The sequence below is a fragment of the Oncorhynchus kisutch genome, unplaced genomic scaffold (assembly GCF_002021735.2).
Source record: "Oncorhynchus kisutch isolate 150728-3 unplaced genomic scaffold, Okis_V2 scaffold697, whole genome shotgun sequence".
Taxonomy (NCBI): Eukaryota; Metazoa; Chordata; class Actinopteri; order Salmoniformes; family Salmonidae; genus Oncorhynchus; species Oncorhynchus kisutch.
The window spans coordinates 159,907-186,500 of record NW_022262642.1 but is presented as its reverse complement, the minus strand read 5'-3'; the positions used below and the strand labels follow the sequence as shown (position 1 = coordinate 186,500).

Sequence of the window (26,594 nt, the reverse complement as noted above, 5' to 3'; positions counted from 1 at the left end):
AGGCAGAGATCTAAAGAGGACAGCCCCCCCCCCTTGAGGACTGGTCTCTATTGATCTCTATTGGTCATCAAGGGGGGGCTGTCCTCTTTAGATCTCTATTGGTCATCAAGGGGGGGGGGGGGGGGCTGTCCTCTTTAGATCTCTATTGGTCCTCAAGGGGGGGGGGGGGGGGGGGGGCTGTCCCCAAATTAAGAGAATTGGTTCAGAGTTTGTTTGGATATTTTATCCTGCGTGTTGTGATCGCGTTTGGTGTAGGGGACAAAATACATTTACTAAATGCACAAGGTCCTCTACTCCGACAATTAATCCACACATAAAACGGTCACCCGAATTGTTTCTAGTCATCTCTCCTCCTTCCAGGCTTTTTCTTCTCTTGACTTTATATTGCGTTTGGCAACTTTCATAAATTAGGTGCATTACCGCCACTGACCTTGTTCGTCTTTCAGCCACCCTCGTGGGTTTAACCAATGAGGAGATGGCACGTGGGCACCTGCTTCTATAAACCAATGAGAAGGGAGAGGCAGGACTTGTAGTGTGATCTGCGTCAGAAATAGAACTGACTTCTATTTTAGCCCTCGGCAACGCAGACGCTCGTTGGCGCGTGGGAGCAATAGTTGAATAATATAGATTTCTACATTTATTTTGCAATGAGAGCGGTGTAGTCTGCCTTGTTAGCGTCAGGTGATTACCACATAGCGTGTGCTTTGTGGTCCAGCAGTTCACACCAGTTCACAAAGAATTAGCTTCAGACTTCTCCGAAAAATAAAGTCTGGATTATTCTCAGGCTCACGTACAGTAATCCTGATGACTTAAGCCCTCTCGCTCATTTTGATGAACTAACAAGGTTTAAGTCAGAAACACCAAACACTTCCTAGATCACGTTGGGGCTGACCCAAAATGTGGTCAACAGCTCTGTCTCCAAATACCCTTCTAATGTGGTCAACAGCTCTGTCCTGATATACCCTTCTAATATACTATATAGCTCTGTCCTGATATACCCTTCTAATATACTATATAGCTCTGTCCTGATATACCCTTCTAATATACTATATAGCTCTGTCCCCAAATACCCTTCTAATATACTATATAGCTCGGTCCCCAAATACCCTTCTAATTTACTATATACAGTGGAGCAAAAAAGTATTTAGTCAGCCACCAATTGTGCAAGTTCTCCCACTTAAAAAGATGAGAGAGGCCTGTAATTTTCATCATAGGTACACTGCAACTATGACAGACAGAATGAGAGAAAAAAAAATCCAGAAAATCACATTGTAGGATTTTTAATGAATTTATTTGCAAATTATGGTGGAAAATAAGTATTTGGTCAATAACAAAAGTTTCTCAATACTTTGTTATATACCCTTTGTTGGCAATGACAGAGGTCAAACATTTTCTGTAAGTCTTCACAAGGTTTTCACACACTGTTGCTGGTATTTTGGCCCATTCCTCCATGCAGATCTCCTCTAGAGCAGTGATGTTTTGGGGCTATTGCTGGGCAACACGGACTTTCAACTCCCTCCAAAGATTTTCTATGGGGTTGAGATCTGGTGACTGGCTCGGCCACTCCTTCGTTGCCCGGGCGGTGTGTTTGGGATCATGCTGAAAGACCCAGCCACGTTTCATCTTCAATGCCCTTGCTGATGGAAGGAGGTTTTCACTCAAAATCTCACGATACATGGCCCCATTCATTCTTTCCTTTACACGGATCAGTCGTCCTGGTCCCTTTGCAGAAAAACAGCCCCAAAGCATGATGTTTCCACCCCCATGCTTCACAGTAGGTATGGTGTTCTTTGGATGCAACTCAGCATTCTTTGTCCTCCAAACATGACGAGTTTAGTTTTTACCAAAAAGTTATATTTTGGTTTCATCTGACCATATGACATTCTCCCAATCTTCTTCTGGATCATCCAAATGCTCTCTAGCAAACTTCAGACGGGCCTGGACATGTACTGGCTTAAGCAGGGGGACACGTATGGCACTGCAGGATTTGAGTCCCTGGTGGCGTAGTGTGTTACTGATGGTAGGCTTTGTTACTTTGGTCCCAGCTCTCTGCAGGTCATTCACTAGGTCCCCTCGTGTGGTTCTGGGATTTTTGCTCACCGTTCTTGTGATAATTTTGACCCCACGGGGTGAGATCTTGCGTGGAGCCCCAGATCGAGGGAGATTATCAGTGGTCTTGTATGTCTTCCATTTCCTAATAATTGCTCCCACAGTTGATTTCTTCAAACCAAGCTGCTTACCTATTGCAGATTCAGTCTTCCCAGCCTGGTGCAGATCTACAATTGTGTTTCTGGTGTACTTTGACAGCTCTTTGGTCTTGGCCATATTGGAGTTTGGAGTGTGACTGTTTGAGGTTGTGGACAGGTGTCTTTTATCTTGTTCACGCTACAACGTTCCCCAAGGGGTACCACCCCCCCTGCTCAACAGAAACAGTGGTCCACAGAATGCAAAAATATTCTTAGAAATATTTAACCTTAACACATTAACAAGTCCAATAGCTCAAATGAAAGATAAACACCTTGTTCATCTACCCAGCAAGTCAGATTTCTAAAATGTTTTACGGCGAAAACATAGCACATATTTATGTCAAACCACCACCAAAGATACGGCTAATTTAAATAGCCATATTTGTCGAACAAAAGATGCAATCACAAAAGCAGGATTAAAATTAAAATAATTCACTAACCTTTTGAAAATCTTCATCAGATGACAGTAATAGGACATGTTATACAGTACATTTATGTTTTTTTCAATAATATGCCATTTATATCCATAAATCTCTGTTTACATTGACGGCCATGTTCAAAAAATGGTACTAGAATGTCCGGTGAAATTATGATAACTCCGCCAGATAATGCCAGATAACAGCAACACACATCATAAACTTTGACTAAATAGACATGTTCTACATATACTTAGAAAGATACACTGCTTCTTAATCTTAATTTTCAAATCGCTTTGTCACATTTATTTTTAACGTTACAGAAATCATTCATTTTTCAATAATCTGAGACGGCGCTCAGACATTAGCAATATTTAGAGTCAACAGAAACACAAGTCAACAGAAACACAAAATTACCACATAAATATTCCCTTACCTTTGATGGTCTTCGATCATAAGTCGTGTAAGGAGTCATACTTACCAAAAACTGTGTTTGGTTTTCCAGTCTGTGTCTTTGTGTTCTCAAACGCGACAAATTCCAGCTGAAATGCAGCCAAAATTCAAGGGGATGCGCATCAAAACTTCAAAATTACATATTATATGTCGACTAAACTGGTCAAACTAAGTGCAGAATCAAGCTTTAGGATGTTCTAAACGTGCAAAATAATTATCAACTCGAACAGACAAACCGGTATCGTGTAGTGATTCCTGGAACAAAGGGAACTCCAGGCGCAAAACGCGCATGAAAGTGCATGTGTTTTCACGTGACACCAATGCTTTTGCCCGCCAACGGGTCAAAGCACGCGCGATTCTCACAATGAAACGCCCTATTGAAAGAAGACATCTCGCTGAAGAGATAGAAACTGTTCCCAGATCCGTAGCTGGTTGGGAAGGGTGGGGGCGATGACGTCAAAGTTGGCCCAACTTTCATGATGACAAGAGAGAGTTTGGGAGAATGTCTGCCCTGAGAGTTCTGCTTTACATACAGACATAATTTGAACGGTTTTAGAAGCTTTAGAGTGTTTTCTATTCAATAATAATTACTATTATATGCATATATTAGCAATTTTTAACAGATTTTTTTTCTGTTTACTATGGGCACGCAATTCCTCCAAAGGGGGCAGTATTCTGCCTAGCCCTAACAGGTTTTAAACTGATAACAAGTTCAAACAGGTGCCATTAATACAGGTAACGAGTGGAGGACAGAGGAGCCTCTTAAAGAAGAAGTTACAGGTCTGTGAGAGCCAGTAATCTTGCTTGTTTGCAGGTGACAAAAATACTTGTTTTCCACCATAATTTGCAAATAAATTCATAAAAAATCCAACAATGTGATTTTCTGGATTTTATTTCCTAATTTTGTCTGTCATAGTTGAAGTGTACCTATGATGAAAATTACAGGCCTCACTCATATTTTTAAGTGGGAGAACTTGCACAATTGGTGGCTGACTAAATACTTTTTTGCCCCACTGCAGCTCTGTCCCCAAATACCCTTCTAATATACACTGCTCAAAAAAATAAAGGGAACACTAAAATAACACATCCTAGATCTGAATGAATGAAATATTCTTATTAAATACTTTTTTCTTTACATAGTTGAATGTGCTGACAACAAAATCACACATATTATCAATGGAAATCAAATGTATCAACCCATGGAGGTCTGGATTTGGAGTCACACTCAAAATTAAAGTGGAAAACCACACTACAGGCTGATCCAACCTTGATGTAATGTCCTTAAAACAAGTCAAAATGAGGCTCAGTAGTGTGTGTGGCCTCCACGTGCCTGTATGACCTCCCTACAACGCCTGGGCATGCTCCTGATGAGGTGGCGGATGGTCTCCAGAGGGATCTCCTCCCAGACCTGGACTAAAGCATCCGCCAACTCCTGGACAGTCTGTGGTGCAACGTAGCATTGGTGGATGGAGCGAGACATGATGTCCCAGATGTGCTCAATTGGATTCAGGTCTGGGGAACGGGCGGGCCAGTCCATAGCATCAATGCCTTCCTCTTGCAGGAACTGCTGACACACTCCAGCCACATGAGGTCTAGCATTGTCTTGCATTAGGAGGAACCCAGGGCCAACCGCACCAGCATATGGTCTCACAAGGGGTCTGAGGATCTCATCTCGGTACCTAATGGCAGTCATGCTACCTCTGGCGAGCACATGGAGGGCTGTGCGGCCCCCCAAAGAAATGCCAACCCACACCATGACTGATCCACCGCCAAACCGGTCATGCTGGAGGATGTTGCAGGCAGCAGAACGTTCTCCACGGCGTCTCCAGACTCCAGACGTCTGTCACATGTGAACCTGCTTTCATCTGTGAAGAGCACAGGGCACCAGTGGCGAATTTGACAATCTTGGTGTTCTCTGGCAAATGCCAAACGTCCTGCACGGTGTTGGGCTGTAAGCACAACCCCCACCTGTGGACGTCGGGCCCTCATACCACCCTCATGGAGTCTGTTTCTGACCGTTTGAGCAGACACATGCACATTTATGGCCTGCTGGAGGTCATTTTGCAGGGCTCTGGCAGTGCTCCTCCTGCTCCTCCTTGCACAAAGGTGGAGGTAGCGGTCCTGCTGCTGGGTTGTTGCCTTCCCACGGCCTCCTCCACGTCTCCTGATGTACTGGCCTGTCTCCTGGTAGCGCCTCCATGCTCTGGACACTACGCTGACAGACACAGCAAACCTTCTTGCCACAGCTCGCATTGATGTGCCATCCTGGATGAGCTGCACTACCTGAGCCACTTGTGTGGGTTGTAGACTCTGTCTCATGCTACCACTAGAGTGAAAGCACCGCCAGCATTCAAAAGTGACCAAAACATCAGCCAGGAAGCATAGGAACTGAGAAGTGGTCTGTGGTCACCACCTGCAGAGCCACTCCTTTATTGGGGGTGTCTTGCTAATTGTCTATAATTTCCACCTGTTGTCTATTCCATTTGCACAACAGCATGTGATATTTATTGTCAATCAGTGTTGCTTCCTAAGTGGACAGTTTGATTTCACAGAAGTGTGATTGACTTGGAGTTACATTGTGTTGTTTAAGTGTTCCCTTTATTTTTTTGAGCAGTGTATCTAGTCGTCTAGAAAAAAAGCAACACGCTGGGCGTAATAATGACATCACCAACGTTTCCATAGTGATACTAGTCCCCTCCCAGTAGGGCTTAAGCCAATAGGAAGCTGGTGGTGGTCAGGTAGTGATGATGGTGTGAGGACCAGGTTGGGAATGAAACCAGGACATCGGAGGTCAACACCTCTACCTTCAACCTGTTTCTCCAGCACACCGTCCACACATAGAGCCTCATGTTACTAACATGTTGTTGGAGTCTACTTCCAACCCTCCATAATTGACTAATTAAAAAGATGTTAAGTCAGATCAGGTGAAACCAGGCTGGATGGGATGACGTAAGGGTTTTGGGATCGAGATCAGGCCTAGTTAATTACTTCATTAGGATTCACATTATCTACTCCACACGCTGTAGCTAATCTTGCTGGGGTCAAGAACCCCTGCTGGGCATCAACGACGTGAAAAGCAGGACAGTTCCTGTGACCTCTTCAGGTCAGTTAAACCCCCTGAGACCAGAACCTCTTCAGGTCAGTTAAACCCCCTGAGACCAGAACCTCTTCAGGTCAGTTAAACCCCCTGAGACCAGAACCTCTTCAGGTCAGTTAAACCCCCTGACACCAGAACCTCTTCAGGTCAGTTAAACACCCTGAGACCAGATCCTCTTCAGGTCAGTTAAACCCCCTGAGGACCAATATAGATCTAAAGAGGACAGCCCCCACCCCCCCTCCCTGAGGACCAATAGAGATCTAAAGAGGACAGCCCCCCCCTCAGTGTCTGGAAACACTGAGGTGGGCAACTCCAGTCCTCGAGGGCCTGATTGGTGACACAGTTTTACCACCAGGTCCCCAGCTAACACACCTGACTCCAATAATCACCTTATGCTAATCTTCAGTTTAGAATGACATTTGATGAATCAGCTGTGTTCGCTACAGATGGAGAACAAGTGTGACACCAAATCAGGCCCTTGAGGACTGGGGTTGCCCACCCCTGAACGACAGCCCCCCCCCCCCCCGCTTAACGACAGCCGTTGGCAGGCAGGTGATTACCACATAGCGTGTGCTTTGTGGTCCAGCAGTTCACACCAGTTCACAAAGAATTAGCTTCAGACTTCTCAGAAAAATAAAGTCTGGATTATTCTCAAGCTCACGTACAGTAATCCTGATTACTTCAGCCCTCTCGCTCATTTTGATGAACTAACAAGGTTTAAGTCAGAAACACCAAACACTTCCTAGATCACGTTGGGGCTGACCCAAAACGTGGTCAACAGCTCTGTCTCCAAATACCCTTCTAATGTGGTCAACAGATCTGTCCTGATATACCCTTCTAATATACTATATAGCTCTGTCCTCATATACCCTTCTAATATATACCTCTACTCTGTAGCTAAACTAGTCTAAAGTAGTGCTCTATATAGGGAATAGGGTTCTACAGGGCCCTGGTCTAAAGTAGTGAACTACTGAACTACAGCCCTGAACTACAGCCCTGCCTTATCCACTTGTTGCCCAAACCCCCCCATGAACTACAGCCCTGAACTACAGCCCTGCCTTATCCACTTGTTGCCCAAACCCCCCCATGAACTACAGCCCTGAACTACAGCCCTGCCTTATCCACTTGTTGCCCAAACTCCCCCCCTGAACTACAGCCCTGCCTTATCCACTTGTTGCCCAAACCCCCCCATGAACTACAGCCCTGCCTTATCCACTTGTTGGGGGTAAATCCCTGTGATAGACTAGTGTCCTGTCCAGGGGGTGTCCTGTACATCAAGCTGTCTCACTACAGAAACAGGAGATAGACTAGTGTCCTGTCCAGGGGGTGTCCTGTCCAGGGGGTGTCCTGGTACATCAAGCTGTCTCACTACAGAAACAGCAGATAGACTAGTGTCCTGTCCAGGGGGTGTTCTGGTACATCAAGCTGTCTCACTACAGAAACAGGAGCTCCTATGAGACGTTCACAAGCCTAACTCGTGCAAGGCCGCAAGTGGCGTCAACGAACATCACTAAAACCAATGGGAAAGGTTTTCGACCTGCAAACTTTGGTTTTGAAATTGCGACGTTCTCGCATGTCTGCCTGGTGATTAGTGGTCTGTTTTCAACTCTGTTGAAGATACCAAGAGAGTCCGACCCAGGTCACTGCAGCTGGGTCTGATGTTTTCCCAGACTACACCTTGTGAGGCATCCTATTCCATTAGCCAGGGATATTGTGTCCTGCCCATCACCAGGTTTATCCCCACACAGACTGGTACAGGATGACGGACTAACCCAGGTTTAACCCCACACAGACTGGTACAGGATGACGGACTAACCCAGGTTTAACCCCACACAGACTGGTACAGGATGATGGACTAACCCAGGTTTAACCCCACACAGACTGGTACAGGATGATGGACTAACCCAGGTTTATCTCCACACAGACTGGTACGGGTATGGATGACAGACTAACCCAGGTTAATCCCCACACAGACTGGTACAGGATGATGGACTAACCCAGGTTTATCTCCACACAGACTGGTACGGGTATGGATGACAGACTAACCCAGGTTTATCTCCACACAGACTGGTACAGGTATGGATGATGGACTAACCCAGGTTAATCCCCACACAGACTGGTACAGGATGATGGACTAACCCAGGTTTAACCCCACACAGAGTGGTACAGGATGACAGACTAACCCAGGTTTAACCCAGGTTAATCCCCACACAGACTGGTACAGGATGACAGACTAACCCAGGATTAACCCCACACAGACTGGTACAGGTATGAATGACAGACTAACCCAGGTTTAACCCAGGTTTATCCCCAGACAGACAGACTAACCCAGGTTTAACCCAGGTTTATCCCCAGACAGACGGACTAACCCAGGTTTAACCCAGGTTGATCCCCACACAGAAGGACTAACCTCAGCACACTGGACCTTAGCGATGTATCCGTTGTTCTGGAGCTCCATCCAGTTAGCCTCGAACAGCTTGGGCCCAATCAGGAAGTTGAGATCAACGATCTTGTCGTCCTCTCGGACCAGCGTAGCGGTCAGACCCAGCTTACAGTGGGCCTGGACAATGGTCAGAACGCGACGGAACATCTTAGCTACAGGGGGGGGGGGGGGGGTCGAGACAACACAGACATTATTAGACGGAACATCTTAGCTACAGGGGGGGGGGGGGGGGGGGGGGTCGAGACAACACAGACAAAACAGATTTTCTGGTGTTCGGTCATTTAAACTCCTAAAGTTGTGAAAATCGCGTCTTCTCATAAAATTGACTGTAGCGTCCGAACGGTTTGGTCTACAAACTATTATGACCCCCCTGTGGAAAGACGAGACTCGCACCAACACGAGCGTCTTGGGGACTCGTCTGAAGTCGGTTGAGCCGATCTGACAACTTCTGTCTGTAGCGTCCGAACGGTTTGGGATACACATTAATACGACACCTGTCAGGTATACTCCCCCTCACCTGTCACCGTCGTTACGCACACCTGTCACCGTCGTTACGCGCACCTGTCACCATCGTTACACACGAACCAAAACCCCTTAACTTCTGACCCTTTACCACAGAGAGATAGACAGACTCACCAGGGATGGTGAGGACTAACATTAACCCCTCCTAACTTAACCATGACCCCTGACCCCAAAGACTCACCAGGGATGGTGAGGACTAACATTAACCCCTCCTAACTTAACCATGACCCCTGACCCCAAAGACTCACCAGGGATGGTGAGGACTAACCCTAACAACTTAACCATGACCCCTGACCCCATATAGACTCACCAGGGATGGTGTGGACTAACACTAACCCCTCCAAACTTAACCATGACCCCTGACCCCGTATAGACTCCCCAGGGATGGTGAGGACTAACCCTAACAACTTAACCATGACCCCTGACCCCATATAGACTCACCAGGGATGGTGTGGACTAACCGTAACCCCTCCTAACTTAACCATGACCCCTGACCCCATATAGACTCACCAGGGATGGTGTGGACTAACCATAACCCCTCCTAACTTAACCATGACCCCTGACCCCGTATAGACTCCCCAGGGATGGTGAGGACTAACCCTAACAACTTAACCATGACCCCTGACCCCATATAGACTCACCAGGGATGGTGTGGACTAACCGTAACCCCTCCTAACTTAACCATGACCCCTGACCCCATATAGACTCACCAGGGATGGTGTGGTCTAACCCTCACCCCTCCTAACTTAACCATGACCCCTGACCCCGTATAGACTCACCAGGGATGGTGAGGACTAACCCTAACAACTTAACCATGACCCCTGACCCCATATAGACTCACCAGGGATGGTGTGGACTAACCGTAACCCCTCCTAACTTAACCATGACCCCTGACCCCATATAGACTCACCAGGGATGGTGTGGACTAACCATAACCCCTCCTAACTTAACCATGACCCCTGACCCCGTATAGACTCCCCAGGGATGGTGAGGACTAACCCTAACAACTTAACCATGACCCCTGACCCCATATAGACTCACCAGGGATGGTGTGGACTAACCGTAACCCCTCCTAACTTAACCATGACCCCTGACCCCATATAGACTCACCAGGGATGGTGTGGTCTAACCCTCACCCCTCCTAACTTAACCATGACCCCTGACCCCGTATAGACTCACCAGGGATGGTGTGGACTAAACGTAACCCCTCCTAACTTAACCATGACCCCTGACCCCATATAGACTCACCAGGGATGGTGTGGTCTAACCCTCACCCCTCCTAACTTAACCATGACCCCTGACCCCGTATAGACTCACCAGGGATGGTGTGGACTAAACGTAACCCCTCCTAACTTAACCATGACCCCTGACCCCATATAGACTCACCAGGGATGGTGTGGTCTAACCCTCACCCCTCCTAACTTAACCATGACCCCTGACCCCGTATAGACTCACCAGGGATGGTGTGGTCTAACCCTCACCCCTCCTAACTTAACCATGACCCCTGACCTCGTATAGACTCACCAGGGATGGTGTGCACCTCGTCCAGGATGATGAGACCCCACTCCTGGGACCTCATCCATTCCATCACTCTCTCTGCCTCCCAAGACCTCTTGGTGGTGTGTCCCAACATGCTGTAAGTACTGATGGCCACCGAGCAGCCAATCGGCTTCAAGAACAAAACAAAAAAATCAAACTCATTTAAAACCGCATTTTAAAACCGCAACAAACAAAACACAGAGGCTCATTACACAAAACACAGAGGCTCATTACACAAAACACAGAGGCTCATTACACAAAACACAGAGGCTCATTACACAAAACACAGAGGCTCATTATACAAAACACAGAGGCTCATTACACAAAACACAGAGGCTCATTATACAAAACACAGAGGCTCATTACACAAAACACAGAGGCTCATTATACAAAACACAGAGGCTCATTACACAAAACACAGAGGCTCATTACACAAAACACAGAGGCTCATTATACAAAACACAAAGGCTCATTACACAAAACACAGAGGCTCATTACACAAAACACAGAGGCTCATTACACAAAACACAGAGGCTCATTACACAAAACACAGAGGCTCATTACACAAAACACAGAGGCTCATTACACATTATACATTATACAAAACACAGAGGCTCATTATACAAAACACAGAGGCTCATTATACAAAACACAGAGGCTCATTATACAAAACACAGAGGCTCATTATACAAAACACAGAGGCTCATTATACAAAACACAGAGGCTCATTATACAAAACACAGAGGCTCATTATACAAAACACAGAGGCTCATTATACAAAACACAGAGGCTCATTATACAAAACACAGAGGCTCATTATACAAAACACAGAGGCTCATTATACAAAACACAGAGGCTGTTGAAAGAGATCATTACACAAAACACAGAGGCTGTTGAAAGAGATCATTAAACAAAACACAGAGGCTGTTGAAAGAGATCATTATACAAAACACAGAGGCTGTTGAAAGAGATCATTATACAAAACACAGAGGCTGTTGAAAGAGATCATTATACAAAACACAGAGGCTGTTGAAAGAGATCATTAAACAAAACACAGAGGCTGTTGAAAGAGATCATTATACAAAACACAGAGGCTGTTGAAAGAGATCATTATACAAAACACAGAGGCTGTTGAAAGAGATCATTAAACAAAACACAGAGGCTGTTGAAAGAGATCATTAAACAAAACACAGAGGCTGTTGAAAGAGATCATTATACAAAACGCAGAGGCTGTTGAAAGAGATCATTATACAAAACACAGAGGCTGTTGAAAGAGATCATTAAACAAAACACAGAGGCTGTTGAAAGAGATCATTAAACAAAACACAGAGGCTGTTGAAAGAGATCATTAAACAAAACACAGAGGCTGTTGAAAGAGATCATTATACAAAACACAGAGGCTGTTGAAAGAGATCATTATACAAAACACAGAGGCTGTTGAAAGAGATCATTATACAAAACACAGAGGCTGTTGAAAGAGATCATTAAACAAAACACAGAGGCTGTTGAAAGAGATCATTATACAAAACACAGAGGCTGTTGAAAGAGATCATTATACAAAACACAGAGGCTGTTGAAAGAGATCATTATACAAAACACAGAGGCTGTTGAAAGAGATCATTAAACAAAACACAGAGGCTGTTGAAAGAGATCATTATACAAAACACAGAGGCTGTTGAAAGAGATCATTAACAAAACACAGAGGCTGTTGAAAGAGATCATTATACAAAACACAGAGGCTGTTGAAAGAGATCATTATACAAAACACAGAGGCTGTTGAAAGAGATCATTATACAAAACACAGAGGCTGTTGAAAGAGATCATTATACAAAACACAGAGGCTGTTGAAAGAGATCATTATACAAAACACAGAGGCTGTTGAAAGAGATCATTATACAAAACACAGAGGCTGTTGAAAGAGATCATTATACAAAACACAGAGGCTGTTGAAAGAGATCATTATACAAAACACAGAGGCTGTTGAAAGAGATCATTATACAAAACACAGAGGCTGTTGAAAGAGATCATTATACAAAACACAGAGGCTGTTGAAAGAGATCATTATACAAAACACAGAGGCTGTTGAAAGAGATCATTATACAAAACACAGAGGCTGTTGAAAGAGATCATTATACAAAACACAGAGGCTGTTGAAAGAGATCATTATACAAAACACAGAGGCTGTTGAAAGAGATCATTATACAAAACACAGAGGCTGTTGAAAGAGATCATTAAACAAAACACAGAGGCTGTTGAAAGAGATCATTATACAAAACACAGAGGCTGTTGAAAGAGATCATTAAACAAAACACAGAGGCTGTTGAAAGAGATCATTAAACAAAACACAGGCTGTTGAAAGAGATCATTATACAAAACACAGAGGCTGTTGAAAGAGATCATTATACAAAACACAGTGGGTGTTGAAAGAGATCATTATACAAAACACAGTGGGTGTTGAAAGAGATCATTATACAAAACACAGTGGGTGTTGAAAGAGATCATTATACAAAACACAGTGGGTGTTGAAAGAGATCATTATACAAAACACAGTGGGTGTTGAAAGAGATCATTATACAAAACACAGAGGCTGTTGAAAGAGATCATTATACAAAACACAGAGGCTGTTGAAAGAGATCATTATACAAAACACAGAGGCTGTTGAAAGAGATCATTATACAAAACACCGTGGCTGTTGAAAGAGATCATTATACAAAACACAGTGGCTGTTGAAAGAGATCATTATACAAAACACAGTGGCTGTTGAAAGAGATCATTATACAAAACACAGAGGCTGTTGAAAGAGATCATTAAACAAAACACAGTGGCTGTTGAAAGAGATCATTAAACAAAACACAGAGGCTGTTGAAAGAGATCATTATACAAAACACAGAGGCTGTTGAAAGAGATCATTATACAAAACACAGAGGCTGTTGAAAGAGATCATTATACAAAACACAGAGGCTGTTGAAAGAGATCATTAAACAAAACACAGTGGCTGTTGAAAGAGATCATTAAACAAAACACAGAGGCTGTTGAAAGAGATCATTATACAAAACACAGAGGCTGTTGAAAGAGATCATTATACAAAACACAGTGGGTGTTGAAAGAGATCATTATACAAAACACAGAGGCTGTTGAAAGAGATCATTATACAAAACACAGTGGCTGTTGAAAGAGATCATTATACAAAACACAGAGGCTGTTGAAAGAGATCATTATACAAAACACAGAGGCTGTTGAAAGAGATCATTAAACAAAACACAGAGGGTGTTGAAAGAGATCATTATACAAAACACAGAGGCTGTTGAAAGAGATCATTATACAAAACACAGTGGCTGTTGAAAGAGATCATTATACAAAACACAGAGGCTGTTGAAAGAGATCATTATACAAAACACAGAGGCTGTTGAAAGAGATCATTATACAAAACACAGAGGCTGTTGAAAGAGATCATTATACAAAACACAGTGGGTGTTGAAAGAGATCATTATACAAAACACAGTGGCTGTTGAAAGAGATCATTATACAAAACACAGTGGCTGTTGAAAGAGATCATTATACAAAACACAGAGGCTGTTGAAAGAGATCATTATACAAAACACAGTGGCTGTTGAAAGAGATCATTATACAAAACACAGAGGCTGTTGAAAGAGATCATTATACAAAACACAGAGGCTGTTGAAAGAGATCATTATACAAAACACAGAGGCTGTTGAAAGAGATCATTATACAAAACACAGAGGCTGTTGAAAGAGATCATTATACAAAACACAGAGGCTGTTGAAAGAGATCATTATACAAAACACAGTGGGTGTTGAAAGAGATCATTATACAAAACACAGTGGCTGTTGAAAGAGATCATTATACAAAACACAGTGGCTGTTGAAAGAGATCATTATACAAAACACAGAGGCTGTTGAAAGAGATCATTAAACAAAACACAGAGGCTGTTGAAAGAGATCATTATACAAAACACAGAGGCTGTTGAAAGAGATCATTATACAAAACACAGAGGCTGTTGAAAGAGATCATTATACAAAACACAGTGGGTGTTGAAAGAGATCATTATACAAAACACAGTGGGTGTTGAAAGAGATCATTATACAAAACACAGAGGCTGTTGAAAGACGGAGTTGAGAAGGTTTTTTTTATAAAGCTGAAAACACAGAGGCTGTTGAAAGACGGAGTTGAGAAGGGGGGTTTGAAAAGCTGAAAACACAGAGGCTGTTGAAAGACGGAGTTGAGAAGGGGGGTTTTATAAAGCTCCATGGTGTTTGCTGCGTCTCTACCTTGTCCTTGGCATCTGAGGTGAAGCGGCAGATCTGAGAGTCATCGATGGTGGACCACATCTTAAACTGAGCCTTCCACTGTTCTACTGACACAGAGCTGTTCCCCAGGACCAGGCAGCGCTTACGGACCGTACAGGCTGCCGTTACCCCTACTAGAGACTTCCCCGCACCTGGGGAGAGGAGGAGACATGGAGGGGGGTAGGAGGAGTAATGGGGACAGGAGGAGAGATGGAGGGGGGTATGAGGAGTAATGGGGACAGGAGGAGAGATGGAGGGGGATAGGAGGAGTAATGGAGACAGGAGGAGACATGGAGGGGGGTAGGAGGAGTAATGGGGACAGGAGGAGAGATGGAGGGGGGGGGTAGGAGGAGTAATGGGGACAGGAGGAGAGATGGGGGAGGGAGGTAGGAGGAGTAATGGGGACAGGAGGAGAGATGGAGGGGGGTAGGAGGAGTAATGGGGACAGGAGGAGAGATGGAGGGGGGGTAGGAGGAGTAATGGGGACAGGAGGAGAGATGGGGGAGGGAGGTAGGAGGAGTAATGGGGACAGGAGGAGAGATGGAGGGGGGGTAGGAGGAGTAATGGGGACAGGAGGAGAGATGGGGGAGGGAGGTAGGAGGAGTAATGGGGACAGGAGGAGAGATGGAGGGGTAGGAGGAGTAATGGGGACAGGAGGAGAGATGGAGGGGGGTGGGAGGAGTAATGGGGACAGGAGGAGAGATGGAGGGGTAGGAGGAGTAATGGGGACAGGAGGAGAGATGGAGGGGGGGGGGGTAGGAGGAGTATTGGGGACAGGAGGAGAGATGGAGGGGGGTAGGGAGGAGTAATGGGGACAGGAGGAGAGATGGAGGGGGTAGGAGGAGTAATGGGGACAGGAGGAGAGATGGTGGAGAGATGGGGGGGTAGGAGGAGAGATGGAGGGGGGGGAGGAGGAGTAATGGGGACAGGAGGAGAGATGGGGGGGAAAGGAGGAGAGATGGAGGGGGGAGGAGGAGTAATGGGGACAGGAGGAGAGATGGAGGGGGGTAGGAGGAGTAATGTGGACAGGAGGAGAGATGGAGTGGGGGGAGGAGGAGTAATGGGGACAGGAGGAGAGATGGAGGGGGTAGGAGGAGTAATGGGGACAGGAGGAGAGATGGAGGGGGGTAGGAGGAGTAATGGGGACAGGAGGAGAGATGGGGGAGAGATGGAGGGGGGGGTAGGAGGAGTAATGGGGACAGGAGGAGAGATGGAGGGGTAGGAGGAGTAATGGGGACAGGAGGAGAGATGGAGGGGGGGTAGGAGGAGTAATGGGGACAGGAGGAGAGATGGAGGGGGGGTAGGAGGAGTAATGGAGACAGGAGGAGAGATGGAGGGGTAGGAGGAGTAATGGGGACAGGAGGAGAGATGGAGGGAGGTAGGAGGAGTAATGGGGACAGGAGGAGAGATGGAGGGGGGGTAGGAGGAGTAATGGGGACAGGAGGAGAGATGGAGGGGGGTAGGAGGAGTAATGGGGACAGGAGGAGAGATGGGGGAGGGAGGTAGGAGGAGTAATGGGGACAGGAGGAGAGATGGAGGGGGGGTAGGAGGAGTAATGGGGACAGGAGGAGAGATGGGACACGGAGGTAAATATATGGATGATTTAACATGGACACAACACCTTCACATACACAGAGTACACCAAACACAGGGAACCCCTTCCTAATAATGAGCCGCACCCCTCCGATCTCCCCTCAACGACGCACCCCTCCGATCTCCCCTCAACGACGCACCCCTCCGATCTCCCCTCAACGACTCTGATTGAAGTGGATTTAACAAGAGACGTCAATAAGGGATCGTAGCTTTCACCTGGTCAGTCTACATCATGAACAGACGCCCACCCGGACCCTCCCTATTGTTTTGAGGTAAGCCGTAACAGGATCGTAGCTTTCACCTGGTCAGTCTACGTCATGAACAGAGAAGGTATTCATAATGTTTTGTCCACTCAGTGCATCAACTATCCAGCCACATTATACACCATATTAAACCCCATATTAAACCCATCACTCAGTGTATCAACTATCCACCCACATTATACCCCATATTAAACCCCATCACTCAGTGTATAAACTATCCACCATATTAAACCCCATATTAAACCCCATCACTCAGTGTATCAACTATCCACCCACATTATACCCCATATTAAACCCCATCACTCAGTGTATCAACTATCCACCCACATTATACCCCATATTAAACCCCATCACTCAGTGTATCAACTATCCACCCATATTAAACCCCATATTAAACCCCATCACTCAGTGCATCAACTATCCAGCCACATTATACACCATATTAAACCCATCACTCAGTGTATCAACTATCCACCCATATTATACCCCATATTAAACCCATATTAAACCCCATCACTCAGTGCATCAACTATCCACCCATATTATACCCCATATTAAACCCATATTAAACCCCATCACTCAGTGTATCAACTATCCACCCACATTATACCCCATATTAAACCCCATATTAAACCCATCACTCAGTGTATCATCACTCAGTGTATAAACTATCCACCATATTAAACCCCATATTAAACCCATATTAAACCCATCACTCAGTGTATCAACTATCCACCCATATTAAACCCCATAATAAACCCATATTAAACCCCATCACTCAGTGTATAAACTATCCACCATATTAAACCCCATATTAAACCCATATTAAACCCCATATTAAACCCATCACTCAGAGTATCAACTATCCACCCATATTAAACCCATATTAAACCCCATATTAAACCCCATATTAAACCCCATCACTCAGTGTATAAACTATCCACCATATTAAACCACATATTAAACCCCATCACTCAGTGTATCAACTATCCACCCACATTATACCCCATATTAAACCCCATATTAAACCCCATCACTCTGTGTATAAACTATCCACCATATTAAACCCCATATTAAACCCATATTAAACCCCATCACTCAGTGTATCAACTATCCACCCACATTATACCCATATTAAACCCCACTCTGTGTATAAACTATCCACCATATTAAACCCCATATTAAACCCATATTAAACCCCATCACTCAGTGTATCAACTATCCACCATATTAAACCCCATATTAAACCCCATCACTCAGTGTATAAACTATCCACCATATTAAACCCCATATTAAACCCATCACTCAGTGTATCAACTATCCACCCATATTAAACCCCATAATAAACCCATATTAAACCCCATCACTCAGTGTATAAACTATCCACCATATTAAACCCCATATTAAACCCATATTAAACCCCATATTAAACCCATCACTCAGAGTATCAACTATCCACCCATATTAAACCCCATATTAAACCCATATTAAACCCCATCACTCAGTGTATCAACTATCCACCCACATTATACCCCATATTAAACCCCATCACTCAGTGTATCAACTATCCACCCATATTAAACCCCATATTAAACCCCATCACTCAGTGCATCAACTATCCAGACACATTATACACCATATTAAACCCATCACTCAGTGTATCAACTATCCACCATATTAAACCCCATATTAAACCCATATTAAACCCCATCACTCAGTGCATCAACTATCCACCCATATTATACCCCATATTAAACTCATATTAAACCCCATCACTCAGTGTATAAACTATCCACCATATTAAACCCCATATTAAACCCCATCACTCAGTGCATCAACTATCCAGCCACATTATACACCATATTAAACCCCATATTAAACCCATATTAAACCCCATCACTCAGTGTATCAACTATCCACCCACATTATACCCCATATTAAACCCCATATTAAACCCCATCACTCTGTGTATAAACTATCCACCATATTAAACCCCATATTAAACCCATATTAAACCCCATCACTCAGTGTATCAACTATCCACCCACATTATACCCCATATTAAACCCCATATTAAACCCCACTCTGTGTATAAACTATCCACCATATTAAACCCCATATTAAACCCATATTAAACCCCATCACTCAGTGTATCAACTATCCACCCATATTAAACCCCATAATAAACCCATATTAAACCCCATCACTCAGTGTATAAACTATCCACCATATTAAACCCCATATTAAACCCATATTAAACCCCATATTAAACCCATCACTCAGAGTATCAACTATCCACCCATATTAAACCCATATTAAACCCCATATTAAACCCCATCACTCAGTGTATCAACTATCCACCCATATTAAACCCCATATTAAACCCCATCACTCAGTGCATCAACTATCCAGCCACATTATACACCATATTAAACCCATCACTCAGTGTATCAACTATCCACCCATATTATACCCCATATTAAACCCATATTAAACCCCATCACTCAGTGCATCAACTATCCACCCATATTATACCCCATATTAAACCCATATTAAACCCCATCACTCAGTGTATCAACTATCCACCCACATTATACCCCATATTAAACCCCATATTAAACCCCATCACTCAGTGTATCATCACTCAGTGTATAAACTATCCACCATATTAAACCCCATATTAAACCCATATTAAACCCCATCACTCAGTGTATCAACTATCCACCCACATTATACCCCATATTAAACCCCATATTAAACCCCATCACTCTGTGTATAAACTATCCACCATATTAAACCCCATATTAAACCCATATTAAACCCCATCACTCAGTGTATCAACTATCCACCCACATTATACCCCATAATAAACCCATATTAAACCCCATCACTCAGTGTATAAACTATCCACCATATTAAACCCCATATTAAACCCATATTAAACCCCATATTAAACCCATCACTCAGAGTATCAACTATCCACCCATATTAAACCCATATTAAACCCCATATTAAACCCCATCACTCAGTGTATAAACTATCCACCATATTAAACCCCATATTAAACCCCATCACTCAGTGCATCAACTATCCAGCCACATTATACACCATATTAAACCCCATATTAAACCCATATTAAACCCCATCACTCAGTGTATCAACTATCCACCCACATTATACCCCATATTAAACCCCATCACTCTGTGTATAAACTATCCACCATATTAAACCCCATATTAAACCCATATTAAACCCCATCACTCAGTGTATCAACTATCCACCCACATTAAACCCCATATTAAACCCCATATTAAACCCCACTCTGTGTATAAACTATCCACCATATTAAACCCCATATTAAACCCATATTAAACCCCATCACTCAGTGTATCAACTATCCACCATATTAAACCCCATATTAAACCCCATCACTCAGTGTATAAACTATCCACCATATTAAACCCCATATTAAACCCATCACTCAGAGTATCAACTATCCACCCATATTAAACCCATATTAAACCCCATATTAAACCCCATCACTCAGTGTATAAACTATCCACCATATTAAACCCCATCACTCAGTGTATCAACTATCCACCCATATTAAACCCATATTAAACCCCATATTAAACCCCATCACTCAGTGTATAAACTATCCACCATATTAAACCCATATTAAACCCCATATTAAACCCCATCACTCAGTGTATAAACTATCCACCATATTAAACCCCATCACTCAGTGTATCAACTATCCACCCATATTAAACCCCATATTAAACCCCATCACTCAGTGTATCAACTATCCACCATATTAAACCCATATTAAACCCCATCACTCAGTGTATAAACTATCCACCATATTAAACCCCATCACTCAGTGTATCAACTATCCACCCACATTATACCCCATATTAAACCCCATCACTCAGTGTATCAACTATCCACCCATATTAAACCCCATATTAAACCCCATCACTCAGTGCATCAACTATCCAGCCACATTATACACCATATTAAACCCATCACTCAGTGTATCAACTATCCACCCATATTATACCCCATATTAAACCCATATTAAACCCCATCACTCAGTGCATCAACTATCCAGCCACATTATACACCATATTAAACCCATCACTCAGTGTATCAACTATCCACCCATATTATACCCCATATTAAACCCATATTAAACCCCATCACTCAGTGCATCAACTATCCACCCATATTATACCCCATATTAAACCCATATTAAACCCCATCACTCAGTGTATCAACTATCCACCCACATTATACCCCATATTAAACCCCATATTAAACCCCATCACTCAGTGTATCATCACTCAGTGTATAAACTATCCACCATATTAAACCCCATATTAAACCCATATTAAACCCATCACTCAGTGTATCAACTATCCACCCATATTAAACCCCATAATAAACCCATATTAAACCCCATCACTCAGTGTATAAACTATCCACCATATTAAACCCCATATTAAACCCATATTAAACCCCATATTAAACCCATCACTCAGAGTATCAACTATCCACCCATATTAAACCCATATTAAACCCCATATTAAACCCCATATTAAACCCCATCACTCAGTGTATAAACTATCCACCATATTAAACCCCATATTAAACCCCATCACTCAGTGTATCAACTATCCACCCACATTATACCCCATATTAAACCCCATATTAAACCCCATCACTCTGTGTATAAACTATCCACCATATTAAACCCCATATTAAACCCATATTAAACCCCATCACTCAGTGTATCAACTATCCACCCACATTATACCCATATTAAACCCCACTCTGTGTATAAACTATCCACCATATTAAACCCCATATTAAACCCATATTAAACCCCATCACTCAGTGTATCAACTATCCACCATATTAAACCCCATATTAAACCCCATCACTCAGTGTATAAACTATCCACCATATTAAACCCCATATTAAACCCATCACTCAGTGTATCAACTATCCACCCATATTAAACCCCATAATAAACCCATATTAAACCCCATCACTCAGTGTATAAACTATCCACCATATTAAACCCCATATTAAACCCATATTAAACCCCATATTAAACCCATCACTCAGAGTATCAACTATCCACACATATTAAACCCCATATTAAACCCATATTAAACCCCATCACTCAGTGTATCAACTATCCACCCACATTATACCCCATATTAAACCCCATCACTCAGTGTATCAACTATCCACCCATATTAAACCCCATATTAAACCCCATCACTCAGTGCATCAACTATCCAGACACATTATACACCATATTAAACCCATCACTCAGTGTATCAACTATCCACCCATATTATACCCCATATTAAACCCATATTAAACCCCATCACTCAGTGCATCAACTATCCACCCATATTATACCCCATATTAAACTCATATTAAACCCCATCACTCAGTGTATAAACTATCCACCATATTAAACCCCATATTAAACCCCATCACTCAGTGCATCAACTATCCAGCCACATTATACACCATATTAAACCCCATATTAAACCCATATTAAACCCCATCACTCAGTGTATCAACTATCCACCCACATTATACCCCATATTAAACCCCATATTAAACCCCATCACTCTGTGTATAAACTATCCACCATATTAAACCCCATATTAAACCCATATTAAACCCCATCACTCAGTGTATCAACTATCCACCCACATTATACCCCATATTAAACCCCATATTAAACCCCACTCTGTGTATAAACTATCCACCATATTAAACCCCATATTAAACCCATATTAAACCCCATCACTCAGTGTATCAACTATCCACCCATATTAAACCCCATAATAAACCCATATTAAACCCCATCACTCAGTGTATAAACTATCCACCATATTAAACCCCATATTAAACCCATATTAAACCCCATATTAAACCCATCACTCAGAGTATCAACTATCCACCCATATTAAACCCATATTAAACCCCATATTAAACCCCATCACTCAGTGTATCAACTATCCACCCATATTAAACCCCATATTAAACCCCATCACTCAGTGCATCAACTATCCAGCCACATTATACACCATATTAAACCCATCACTCAGTGTATCAACTATCCACCCATATTATACCCCATATTAAACCCATATTAAACCCCATCACTCAGTGCATCAACTATCCACCCATATTATACCCCATATTAAACCCATATTAAACCCCATCACTCAGTGTATCAACTATCCACCCACATTATACCCCATATTAAACCCCATATTAAACCCCATCACTCAGTGTATCATCACTCAGTGTATAAACTATCCACCATATTAAACCCCATATTAAACCCATATTAAACCCCATCACTCAGTGTATCAACTATCCACCCACATTATACCCCATATTAAACCCCATATTAAACCCCATCACTCTGTGTATAAACTATCCACCATATTAAACCCCATATTAAACCCATATTAAACCCCATCACTCAGTGTATCAACTATCCACCCACATTATACCCCATAATAAACCCATATTAAACCCCATCACTCAGTGTATAAACTATCCACCATATTAAACCCCATATTAAACCCATATTAAACCCCATATTAAACCCCATCACTCAGTGCATCAACTATCCAGCCACATTATACACCATATTAAACCCCATATTAAACCCATATTAAACCCCATCACTCAGTGTATCAACTATCCACCCACATTATACCCCATATTAAACCCCATCACTCTGTGTATAAACTATCCACCATATTAAACCCCATATTAAACCCATATTAAACCCCATCACTCAGTGTATCAACTATCCACCCACATTATACCCCATATTAAACCCCATATTAAACCCCACTCTGTGTATAAACTATCCACCATATTAAACCCATATTAAACCCCATCACTCAGTGTATCAACTATCCACCATATTAAACCCCATATTAAACCCCATCACTCAGTGTATAAACTATCCACCATATTAAACCCCATATTAAACCCATCACTCAGTGTATCAACTATCCACCCATATTAAACCCCATAATAAACCCATATTAAACCCCATCACTCAGTGTATAAACTATCCACCATATTAAACCCCATATTAAACCCCATATTAAACCCCATATTAAACCCATCACTCAGAGTATCAACTATCCACCCATATTAAACCCATATTAAACCCCATATTAAACCCCATCACTCAGTGTATAAACTATCCACCATATTAAACCCCATCACTCAGTGTATCAACTATCCACCCATATTAAACCCATATTAAACCCCATATTAAACCCCATCACTCAGTGTATAAACTATCCACCATATTAAACCCATATTAAACCCCATATTAAACCCCATCACTCAGTGTATAAACTATCCACCATATTAAACCCCATCACTCAGTGTATCAACTATCCACCCATATTAAACCCCATATTAAACCCCATCACTCAGTGTATCAACTATCCACCATATTAAACCCATATTAAACCCCATCACTCAGTGTATAAACTATCCACCATATTAAACCCCATCACTCAGTGTATCAACTATCCACCCACATTATACCCCATATTAAACCCCATCACTCAGTGTATCAACTATCCACCCATATTAAACCCCATATTAAACCCCATCACTCAGTGCATCAACTATCCAGCCACATTATACACCATATTAAACCCATCACTCAGTGTATCAACTATCCACCCATATTATACCCCATATTAAACCCATATTAAACCCCATCACTCAGTGCATCAACTATCCACCCATATTATACCCCATATTAAACCCATATTAAACCCCATCACTCAGTGTATAAACTATCCACCATATTAAACCCCATATTAAACCCCATCACTCAGTGCATCAACTATCCAGCCACATTATACACCATATTAAACCCCATATTAAACCCATATTAAACCCCATCACTCAGTGTATCAACTATCCACCCACATTATACCCCATATTAAACCCCATATTAAACCCCATCACTCTGTGTATAAACTATCCACCATATTAAACCCCATATTAAACCCATATTAAACCCCATCACTCAGTGTATCAACTATCCACCCACATTATACCCCATATTAAACCCCATATTAAACCCCACTCTGTGTATAAACTATCCACCATATTAAACCCCATATTAAACCCATATTAAACCCCATCACTCAGTGTATCAACTATCCACCCATATTAAACCCCATAATAAACCCATATTAAACCCCATCACTCAGTGTATAAACTATCCACCATATTAAACCCCATATTAAACCCATATTAAACCCCATATTAAACCCATCACTCAGAGTATCAACTATCCACCCATATTAAACCCCATATTAAACCCATATTAAACCCCATCACTCAGTGTATCAACTATCCACACACATTATACCCCATATTAAACCCCATCACTCAGTGTATCAACTATCCACCCATATTAAACCCCATATTAAACCCCATCACTCAGTGCATCAACTATCCAGCCACATTATACACCATATTAAACCCATCACTCAGTGTATCAACTATCCACCCATATTATACCCCATATTAAACCCATATTAAACCCCATCACTCAGTGCATCAACTATCCACCCATATTATACCCCATATTAAACCCATATTAAACCCCATCACTCAGTGTATAAACTATCCACCATATTAAACCCCATATTAAACCCCATCACTCAGTGCATCAACTATCCAGCCACATTATACACCATATTAAACCCCATATTAAACCCATATTAAACCCCATCACTCAGTGTATCAACTATCCACCCACATTATACCCCATATTAAACCCCATATTAAACCCCATCACTCTGTGTATAAACTATCCACCATATTAAACCCCATATTAAACCCATATTAAACCCCATCACTCAGTGTATCAACTATCCACCCACATTATACCCCATATTAAACCCCATATTAAACCCCACTCTGTGTATAAACTATCCACCATATTAAACCCCATATTAAACCCATATTAAACCCCATCACTCAGTGTATCAACTATCCACCCATATTAAACCCCATAATAAACCCATATTAAACCCCATCACTCAGTGTATAAACTATCCACCATATTAAACCCCATATTAAACCCATATTAAACCCCATATTAAACCCATCACTCAGAGTATCAACTATCCACCCATATTAAACCCATATTAAACCCCATATTAAACCCCATCACTCAGTGTATCAACTATCCACCCATATTAAACCCCATATTAAACCCCATCACTCAGTGCATCAACTATCCAGCCACATTATACACCATATTAAACCCATCACTCAGTGTATCAACTATCCACCCATATTATACCCCATATTAAACCCATATTAAACCCCATCACTCAGTGCATCAACTATCCACCCATATTATACCCCATATTAAACCCATATTAAACCCCATCACTCAGTGTATCAACTATCCACCCACATTATACCCCATATTAAACCCCATATTAAACCCCATCACTCAGTGTATCATCACTCAGTGTATAAACTATCCACCATATTAAACCCCATATTAAACCCATATTAAACCCCATCACTCAGTGTATCAACTATCCACCCACATTATACCCCATATTAAACCCCATATTAAACTCCATCACTCTGTGTATAAACTATCCACCAT

At 42.5% G+C, this 26,594-nt stretch overlaps 1 pseudogene across 1 annotated transcript in view; it reads right to left on the bottom strand.

Moving 5' to 3' along the window:
- Window positions 1–26,594, bottom strand: part of LOC116361456 (general transcription and DNA repair factor IIH helicase subunit XPB-like) — a 91,432-nt pseudogene that overhangs the window by 16,849 nt on the left and 47,989 nt on the right. The window contains exons 8-10 of the transcript XR_004207598.1: window positions 15,006–15,175; window positions 10,702–10,846; window positions 8,623–8,807 (exon numbers count right to left, since the gene is read on the bottom strand). The product of XR_004207598.1 is annotated as a general transcription and DNA repair factor IIH helicase subunit XPB-like (transcript). The remainder of the gene's footprint in view (window positions 1–8,622; window positions 8,808–10,701; window positions 10,847–15,005; window positions 15,176–26,594) is intronic.